Genomic DNA, 11,261 nt, shown 5'->3' with positions numbered 1-11,261 from the left:
ACGCGGCCACTGGTGCCTCTGCCGATGACCGAAACAGTCCAGCTCTGGAAGAAGCCGTCGAGATCATCGACATCTCCAAAGAGGATAAGGAGGAAGACGATGCCATACTCAAGTCAAGGTTACCTGCTTGCTCGTGGGGCTATGGAGACTCCAACTGAGTAACCCCAGCTTTATACCCGGGCCACGCAGCTACGTAGGTCCGGAAGATGAAGCAGAACCGACACCGTCGTGTCCCCCCATTGAATACCTGGGGGGCCGTGGCCATATCCGAGTTTCCTCCAACATGTGGCAGTGCTCCACGATGAATACCTCGTTTCTCACATGGACATCCTGTCACATTAATAACCCAAACCCCTGTCGACGCTCGACAGGGGCGTGGGCATAAGACCCTAAACGACCCCCCGCATTGTCCAGTCAGAACACGGCAGTGGCACATCTTATCCCAACAAGCAAATGCGTGGCATCCTCCAATCCCACACATAACCTCTACTCTAGAGACCTCAAAGGACAGAGAATTGCCATCAGGCATCCTTGATGCTATACCAGGCTAGGGTTGATTGATTTTTCCTCTGCATCCTCTCCCCCCTCCAAAACATCGGAGCCTGAGAATGAGGAGGTACTTTTGGGGGAGAAATAAACCAGCCTGAGGATAATGGTTGAAGATTACCATCCAGGTCCCTCCGGAGCCTTGATCTCCGCACCCTCTGTTAAAGGCTTGATCTCCAAAGTCATCAGATCCCTTCACGGTACCCCTTCGTACCTATGAAGCCTTCCCTTGGTTCAGCTAGCTCGATCTCCCGAAGCCTCCCAAAAACCCGACCTCCTGAAACCTCGGTCCCCCGAAGCTTCGGCCTCCTGAAGCCCCGGCCCTCCGGAGTCCTACTTCCCAAAGCCTTCACGTCCCGATTCCATGCCTCCCGAGGCCCCCTCCTCCGGCTAGTCGGGCTGCCTTCCTGAAGGCAGCAAGGTGAGTCAGCAGGCCTTAGGAAAGATCTACCGGAAGGAGAGCACCGATCATGCTTTGCCTGCAAGGGAGTGACTAGCATTAAAGGCCTAGGCTAATGGACGCCGCTCTGACACCCCAACGTGATGGAGGCTATCCTGACACCCCTGACAATGCGGCACCAGGCCGCAATCGATGACCGGCTCGCTGCACTCCAGGGGGGAAGGCACCATGATAGTTACCATGATGGATATTTATCTCCATCGATCGGGTAGAAAGTAGTTATCCGGGATAAGGCCCAGTAATTCGGTCAGATCCCAGATATTTGTACATTATGATAACTTGTACGCAAAGCTACACACGACCATATAAATAGGAGGCCATGGTCCTCTGGGCAGGAGAAAAAAAAGATGAGCAAGACAGCAAAAAAGACACAAAGGTGAAAACACACCAAGTCACGCTGTGATACTTCCCCCAGAGTGATTCATTTTTCTACCATCAATACATTCGTGGTGTTCCTTCTCTTAAACTTCGTCTCCAAGCTTGAGTCTCCTCCTTAGAAGAAACTCTCGCCGTACTTGCTGAGGTAAGATGAACTCTTGCTCCAACACATAACTACTTTCATTCAGCAGGAATTTAGCTTACCGGATGACAACATCGAGGAGTCTGCACTCTCTAACATTCGAGCACAAATTGCCTTGTTCTTAATGACTGAAGTCATCTCTTTGAAAGTTGAGTTCTATTGTAGGGAGGCAGGGCTCTGGCTTATGTAATTTGTGGTTGCACTTTCGACTTATGTAATTTGTAACTATCTCGATGTAATTTGTGGTTGCACTTTCGACTATGTAATTTGAGGTTGCACTTTTGACTTATGTAATTCGAGGTTGCACTTTCGACTTATATAATTCAAGCTCTTGATGTGGACTTATGTTGTTGTACGTTTCGAGGACTTTTGATTATGTAATTTGTGGTTGCATGTCTCCTGACTTGGTCCCTACAATGTGGGTACATATCTTGAAATGAATGATGATTATGGCATGAATGTATCTGGATGTGCCTTATTTGCAGAAGAAGACGGCTGCCAAATCCTAACATTGCTTCAGGATACAGCCAGAAAAAAGGTAAATCCCTTCGGAGGATGATAATATCAGTGACAGGTGGTAAATTTACCCATCATTGATGACCGAGTCCCAGTTATGGGTAGCTTTTCATCCCGTCTCTAGAACTCGGTCATTAGAGATGGGTTGAAAAGATACCCATCACTAATGACTCATAACACCCCGTCGCTGATGACTCAGTCGCCAGTGACGGGTTGTAGCTACCCATCACTAGTTCTAGATAATTAGTGATGGGTGGTAAATACACCTGTCACTAATGACTCATTCACTAGTGATGGGTTGTTGTTAGCACCCGTCACTAATGACAGAGTCCCAGAGACAAGTTGGAGAGCTACCCGACACTGGGGATCGATAATTAGTGATGGGTGGTGCACACACCCGTCACTAATGATGGTCACAGTGATGGGCAACAGGCTTGCTCAGGTCAAAGGAGACGTATTTTAGTGACGGGTCTAAATTATGACCCAACACTTAATCTGGTAATGGTGGTCTAAAAAAATTTCCTATCTATTGCCAGCACTAAGGTAGCATTCAATTCCCTTGAATTTTTTTAAGACTAATATGTTTTAACCATTTTTTTATCCAGAAGCTAATTTGACCTAAGTCGATGGTACATGTAAATTTGGGGAACAAATATCCATATCATATCAAACTTATTATGCATTATGTTGTTTGTTAGAAGGCATGTAAAATTGTTGTATGTTGTAGTTTGTGTAAAGAATTCTTTCGCCATAGGTCCGAAATGAACATTGATCTGTAATTCTAGCTGTGTATTCTATATTTGTTATGCATTCAAATTAGTGGTTTTGGTGTTCAAGTTATGTGATAATTGGATAAAAATAAATGGAGACCTTGGTTGTAACCAGAGATAATTCGTTAAATGAGTTTTTATTGAAAAGTTGTTGTTTGCTAAATTTTGGTTCATGTTGGCTTCAATGACGAAAACTGAATTGATTAATATCAATATGTTGAGCAAAATTTCTTCAAATGTGTGCTTTTAATATTTGCTTCTATGTTGCATGAGAGATGTTTGGTGTTTCAGATATGTTTCACACTAACCTAGCTGATAACGATGCTCTTGTTTGTATAGAAAGCAATCTCATGTTTGAGTTTCACGAAATGTTTAAATGCTTCACATGTTCCATTGTGCAAATTAATATGCTTTGATTGACACATTGTTAGTGTGCAAAATACAATTGTTTCATACAGACATGGATTTCCGTTGCAACGCACGAGCACTTAACATAAGCTTCTAGAGATGAGCAAAATTGTTTGAACAATGTGTTATTGTCTATTTTAATATTATTTCTGAATTTTCACCTACCTGCAACAAATTTGAATAGATGGAATTTTTATGTAGGAATGGCATGTACAAAATCTAGTCGCCGCCCACGGGCGTGCCCCTCGATACAAAGCCCCTCCTCTGACCAGGATCCAGCCTCAGATGATGCTCTGAAGCGAAGTGGTAGCCCGAGTACATACTTCAACTTGAATCAACCTGATGATGATGCTTTGGAGGATCCGACCACTAATAATGCACTAGTGGGTAAGTTGTTCGAAGAACCGAGGTGTGGTTGAGGACCTAGCAAGATGCCCAAGGAGCATTTTTGTCATCATGGAGGTCGATTCAGTTGGGGAGCCCATAAAACCTTTAGATGTACTTGGGTCATTTGAGACAACATGTAGTTGTCTCGTAAGGGACCATGTTGCAATCACTTATAGAACTTGGAGAGGCAAATGAGATGACAAGTGGGCTGTTCCCGATAGCATCAAGGAATTTATGTGGGGAAAGTTGTTGCAAAAGTTTGAGTATCCTGAAGGATGCAACATGGCCATAGAAAAGTATCAGACCATAGTCATAATGGGCATAATTTTTAAGAATTTTATGGGTAAATTGTACAGAGATTATCACTTGAAGGGCCGAGCACCACACTGGGACGATTATCTTATGGTAAAAGATTTTTGGAATGATTTCGTGAAGTATAGGGATTTGGAGGAAGAGAAAATGGTAAGTGAAGAAAACAAGGCCAACTCCAAGAAGAACTTATACCCCCACAGAACAGGCTCACTCGGGTACGTGAGGAAACTTGATGAGTGGGAGAATATGGAAGAAGTAAAAACCAAAAGTGGTGTCACACTTATGATGACTGAGAGTATACCACGAGCGAAGAACTACTTGTATGGGAGAGGGGTAACCCTTGCGACTCATAGAAGCTTATGCTTCAAAATAGAACGAAAACATGAAGTCACGTAAAAGAATAGAGATGCATACATCCAGTATTCATAGGGCTCTTTCGAGGCAGATAGGGAGAATGATGACAGGGCTCTTTCGAGGCAGATAGGGAGAATTATGGGCTAACCTTGGCACTGGTAAACAAGGACCACACTGGTCAAACACAAGGCAAGGCTTTGAGGCCTTAGAAGGAAGGATTCGAAGAAAACACCGACACATACAAGATACAAAAAAAAAAAGAAAATATGTCAGAATTGATGACCCTTCTAAAAGAACTTGCAGAGGAGTCACAGATGATAGAAGCCAAAATAGCAGTAGCTATTCAGCCAGCCAGACAGGAGCAATTTTTCACCGAAGATAATGCTTTGATGACGAGCCTTGGTGGTAATTGGAGTAGCTACGCATCCACGGGGATTCCATGAGAAGCCTTAATTTGTCACCCCATGGACAACATCACAGAAAGCACACAATGCAAGCTTGTCGTGCCCACCTTGGGTGTTGCCACAACGGTGGCTAGAGGGCTAGCTGAGCAATGGGTGGAAGGGACTCTCTTCAACGGCTGCCCGATACCACGTGAATACGCCAGGGTACACATGGATAGTGTAATACATGCCTACCATAAAAGTAAGTTGGATTATCCTGGAGAGGCAGGGGAAATGAGGCTCTCAAAAAACATAGGCCATGACGTCCTATGGCACAAGCACGACATAGTATTTGGTGAAGACATAGACAAGCCTGGGTTTAGTTTAGAGTTGTTGGACCCACCTAAAAGATCTCCAACTCCTCTGTCATCACCTCCATAGCCACCAAGAAGATCACATCCTCCATTGTCGCCTCCACAACCACCTAGGTGATCTCCACCTCCTCCACCGCTGCCTCCATAGCCACCAAGAAGATCTCCATCCCCTTCGTCACCACCGCCTATCCCGCTTCAGAAGCCGGTAGCACCTGCACAATCTCAAAAGTCGATGTCATCTCAAAAATCAACTTTAGCATCAAGCACCATCTAAGAAGCGGCCAGCAGCATCTAAGAAGCCGGCATCTCTTCTCCCTTATGATAAAATTGATGTGGAAGCTAGAAGGGAAATGATTGCCAGTGTTACTGCACACCTAAAACATACTGAGCCTGAGAAGAGTTCAATCAATCCAGCAACGGTCGCCAAGTTTCTTTGGAATTTGGTCGAACCTGTGGACGCACCACTACATTGCCAATGCTGAGGTAAGTGATATATATTTCCTACTTGTAACATGAGAAAATAAAACAAAGAAAAAATAAAATCAAGTTGTAAACCAAAATCTCAAAGGTCCCAACAGTACTACAGAAAGGGTCATCAGTGCCGGCTAAAAAATGCCTCAATGGCGGTTTTTGAACCGGCACTGAATACTCGACACTAATAGTCACAAACTATCAGTGCGAGTTTGTGAACCGGCACTGACAATGAGTATCGGTGCTGGTCCATAAGAAAGAACCGGCACTGATAGTCTGAGTATCAATGTGGGCTAGTATTACAAGTCGGCACTGATACGAAGACTATCAGTGTCATGAGCTGATACTAAATCTAATTGTTGCTGACAACAACACAAATAATATCACATACAGCAAGAAAAACATACATTCAAGTTTTACATGCACATATAATCTCACATACATACATAATTCATTCACATCCCATCTCATTCATGCATACATAACCATGTTCTTTCACATGACAGTTAGAATGTAGCCCGAAGGAATTTCCGATCAAGACAAGAGACTAGTGACCCTCTTCTGAGCAGAGTTGATGAGGATATATAATTAATATTATATATTCTATAAATACCGCATACCTATAAAACGTATAGGATGATAAGTCTATATCTTAATCAATATGAGGCTAGTTGTGGCCGCTATGGAGTAGGGTATGTAAATAAGACATAAGAGAAACCAATCATACTAAATAAGGAAGTTATCCCCTTTTAGGAAGGATTCCTAGTTATTCAGGAATCTAACAATCTAGGTAGATTACGCTCGGAGGAGTCCGGGTAGGTTACGCCTGAGTTTCCCCAACTATATAAAGCGGGGAGGGGCCACGCCCAAGACATCCCAAGCTCAATCAAAATCTCAAGCCAAAACAAGCCACTCGCACCTTCAGATCTTCGAAGTCGTGAACCCCCTAGCAAGTCTAGTCGGACAGAAGACCAACACCCATTAAAGATCCATGATAGAAGCAATCCCCTACTCGACTAGATCTTTAGTAGTAGATACACAGAAATCTACCTAGTTCTTAGGATTAGATCCAACTACACACCACTTTGTACTCTGTGATCCTAAGAATAATCAAGGCAAGACAAGATGTAGGGCTATTATCCAACTTGAAGGCATGAACCTGTATAAATTTGTGTCTCTCTTCGCGAAACTCTACAACGATTATGTAGATATCCCTATTTTTGTACTATAGCAATATGCAGTCATGTACAAATCCTCGACACCATGGCATTCATTTTCCACACAATATGAAACATCGAAGGGTATTATTCGCAAAGTGGGATATCATTTATATAGTTGTTTGCCCAAAACCTTATTTCGATATTTGGAATGTACCATATTTTAGAAACTGCTTTTTGGCTTTCATCAATCCTAACCAGAATTGTGAATCCCCTGGCTTACCTTCAACTTGAGTAAGGGTTTTATTTTCAAGGTATTTCTTTTGTTACACATTTTGCCAAACCCCTTCCTCGTTTATTATCTTAAAAGGCCATTTACTGAGGAGGCATTTATTTTGGGTTTGGACTTCTATTATTTCTAAGCCTCCTTGATCCTTATGTGTGCACATAATTTTCCATCTTGCAAGCTATATTTCTGTTTATGATCATCATTCTGCCAAAAAAAACTTAGATCTAATATGATCCAGCATTTTCATGACCCATCTTGGTATTTCAACGAATGACATCATAAATATCGACAGACTATTGAGCACAAATTTATCTATATTAATATGGCCCCAATTGACATATGTTTACCCTTCCAAGAACTCAATATTTCTCGAATTGTTCTACAACATTTCTCTAGTGGCTATTCCTGAGTTTACAATGGTGTATAGGAATACCTAGATATCTGAAGGGGAATGAACCACTTTTACATCCAAATAGTTGTGCATATTTGTCTTCAAACTTCTTTGGCTCTCCAAAACATAAGGTATCACTCTTATGGAAGTTTATCTTAAGTCCATAGAGCAATTCAAAGACACATAGTAGGCGCTTCATATTTCTTGCTTTCTCTTGATCATATTTCATGAATATGGTGGTGTCTTCTTCATATTGCAGTATGTACAAACCCTCATCAACTAAATGTGGTATACTGCCCCTGAAATTTGACCATCCTCTTTAATTTGCTCCCTCAATCAAAATAGCAACCATATCTACCATTATGTTGGAAAGGATAGGGGATCACCCTATCATAATCCTTTATGAGTACTCTAGAAAATGCATGCTTGAATGTGGTTGTTTCCTGTACTATCCAAAATTAAGCACATGCAAACTTAACACCGTGTCCACATCCGCCAAGCAGAATCTATTGCGGAATTGTGAGGCCACATGGCGAATAGCTCAAGACCATGAGTGTGTCATCCTTGCTTGCATATCATGCCACCGACCACTAGGGTTCTTTGTTCTTGGTGCTTTACTCGAGCCTACAATGCCAGCTAGGGTTCTTTGCGTATGGCTTCATGGTGGATGCCATCGTGAAAAGTGAGGGGTTACATGAGATGGGGCAAATTTGGATCAGTTTGGGGTTCTCTGAGGTGGGTAAATCAAGATTGGTTTGGATAGATGAGGAGAGAGCACCACTACAGAACTAGGCTTATATGCCGGCTTATCATTGCCGGTTCCTCATGGGCCGACAGTGATGGGGCATCACTGCCGGTTCATAAGTCGCGCGGGAAGAATCAGCCATCGTGGCTTATGAACCGGCAGTGATAAGGGTAATCACTGGCCACTGATGGATTGAGCCGACAGTGATACCCAACACCTTCATCACTGCCGGCTTAATGTACTGACCGGCAGTGATATATGTACATCACTGCCGGTGGATTATATGAGCCAGCAGTGATGTCCTCCTCTTCCCCACCTTCTTTTACCTCGAGCTAACAGAGCCATTTCAGAACTCTCTCACTCACAAAATCTCCTATGGCAACAATCACTTCATCCCTTCTCCCGCACTGATTCCCCCACCACTCAAGCTCAACTTTGGTCAAGAAGGAGGTCTAGATGAGCTCTCTCAAGCTATCCAAACAAAATCTCTTCTTTCCTCTCCATTTGCTCATTTTCCTTTTCTTCATTTTTTAGGGCAAAGTGAACTCTGGATTTTCCCCAATAATAAGCAAGCTTCTAGCAGGAGCCTCTTGAGCTCAAGTAAGTTGAAATCCCCAAGGTTAATCCTATATTTAGCATTTTTAACTCAAAATGTTACCTGAAAAACCAAAGTTGATCTTATCCCTATAGAGACCTAGGCAAATCTTCAAAGTTGATCCTAATGAACCATAGGAATAAATTTAGAAGTCTACAATATAGAAACTTTAGGTATGAGTATATTTATTTTTGATTTTTAATGAATTAGAAAAATTAGCCATGATATTTAGGTATGTAGCAAGATCCAATTGTATTTTTTATATTTTATTTAATTAGCAACCTCCAATATAGAAACTTTAGGTATGAGCATATTTATTTTTCAATTTTCAGGGGTTGAATAATAAAGAAAATATCTAGGGATGGCACCAACAAATACTCATCGGAATCAGGCGGCTCCTCCAACCCGGACCAATTGCCGGTAGGTAATTTATTTGTTGTTGATTGCAAAATCTTGTAGATATTTTGAATTTGGATTTACAATAATGATATAATTGTAGATGGACAGAAGATGGATTTACGATGCGAGCCGTGTGAGCGCAGAGTACAAGAATGGCGTGGAGAGTTTCCTGGTAGCAGCGCAGCGCACAAGTCAAATATACAGTCTCAATACATGTGTTGTCCATGCGTAGATTGCGAGACAAGAAGAAGTTCTCCACCACCCAGTAGATATATTCCCACATGATGCCAAGGGGCTTTATGCCTGGTTATACCCATTGGACCAAGCACGGTGAAGCTGAGATCGTACAGGAAGGGCAATACATTGGAAGAGAAGATGAAGACATGTGCACCAATATGCCGGTCGACAAATACGTCGGTATGCCACCTGCTGGAGATACGTTGGCCGATGATGATCTAGAGGAGATGTTGGCTGACGCTGACGTCAATGATCTAGAGCAGATGTTATGCGATGGGGAGGGAAACTTCACTAATGAAAGAGACTTTCAAGAGTTATAGCATATGGTAGAGGACTTTCAAACACCGTTGTTTCCGAGCTATGAGAAGAAGCACACAAAGTTGCGTACCGTGCTTTCACTGCTCCAATTGAAGGCATGCAACATGTGGTCGGATATAAGCTTCATAGAGTTGTTACTATTCTTGAAGAAATTGCTTCCAAAGGAAAATGGGTTCCCAGAAAACATGTACTAGGCCAAGCAGGCTGGGCACCCATTGGGGTTGGAAGTACGAAAAATACATGCATGTCCAAACGATTACATGTTGTATCGCGGAGAGCATGCAGACCTGCAAGCGTGCCTTGTCTGTGGTGCAGCACGGTACAAGCGTGACAGTGATGATATCGATAGTGAAGGAAAGAAGAAAAGGTGTCCCTTGAAGGTGATGTGGTATTTTCCTATAGTCCCCCGTTTGGTGCATTTATTTGTGAACAAAATGCATGCCGAACTGATGCAATGGCACGCTGATGAGCGCAAGGATGATAGAATGCTGAGACACCCCACTGTTCTACGCAGTGGAGAAACATTGATAGGAAATACAAGAAGCCCTTTGCAGAAGATGTGAGGACTATAAGATTTGGGTTGAGTACGGATGGGATGAATCCATTCGGTAACATGAGCAGTAACATAGCACTTGGCCTGTGATTCTATGTATCTACAACCTTCCTCCTTGGTTGTGTATGAAGCGGAAATACATTATGATACCTATGTTGATACCAAGGCTGAGGCAACCTGGCAACAATATCGATATCTACCTGATACCATTAATGAAAGATCTTGTAATACTGTGGATCTATGGTGTGCAGGTATGGGATGCATACAAACGAGAGAACATTACCATACGCACAATGCTGTTCGTAACAATCCAAGATTGGCCAGCCCTTGGCAACCTATTGGGCTAGACTGTCAAAGGCTACTGTGCATGCATGTATTGCTTGGATGAAACAAAGAGCTTGTGTCTGAAGAACAGGCAAAACATAATGTACCAAGGTCATCATAAATTTCTTCGCAAGGATCACCTGTACTGTAGCAATAGGAGAGCTTTTGATGGGAAAGTTGAGACTCGATCACCTCTAAAGCATTGCACTGGGAGAGAGGTATATGACATGGTGAAGGGACTTAGGGTTATTCTTGGAAAGGGATGCAGGAGTACACCGGTTACGAAATTTAATCTTAGAGCTCCTATGTTCAAAAGGAAATCTGTCTTTTATGACTTAGCATATTTGCCAGATTTGGTGGTTCGACACACAATCTATGTCATGCACATTGAGAAGAACGTGTGTGATAGCTTGATTGGTATGTCACTAGACATACTTGGTAAAACAAAGGATACACTCCAAGTACGGAAGGACCTGATATGTTTGAAACTCAAATAGGATCTACATCCCGAAGATATGGAAGAAGGCAACAAATATCTTGTCCCGCTAGCTATAATCTGAGCAAGGCAGAGAAAATTGCAATGTGCAAGTGCTTGCATGGAATCAAAGTTCCATCCGATTACTCCACCAGCATAAAAAGACTAGTAAACATGAAAGACTTAAAACTAACTAGCAAGAAGTCTCATGATTGCCATGTGATAATGATACAGATGTTTCCAATTGCAATTAGAGGTATTCTGTCGGCGAAGGTCC

The sequence above is a fragment of the Phragmites australis genome, chromosome 16 (assembly GCF_958298935.1).
Source record: "Phragmites australis chromosome 16, lpPhrAust1.1, whole genome shotgun sequence".
Lineage (NCBI taxonomy): Eukaryota > Viridiplantae > Streptophyta > Magnoliopsida > Poales > Poaceae > Phragmites > Phragmites australis.
The sequence above is the reverse complement of the archived record's forward strand: the minus strand, read 5'-3'. Positions refer to the sequence as shown.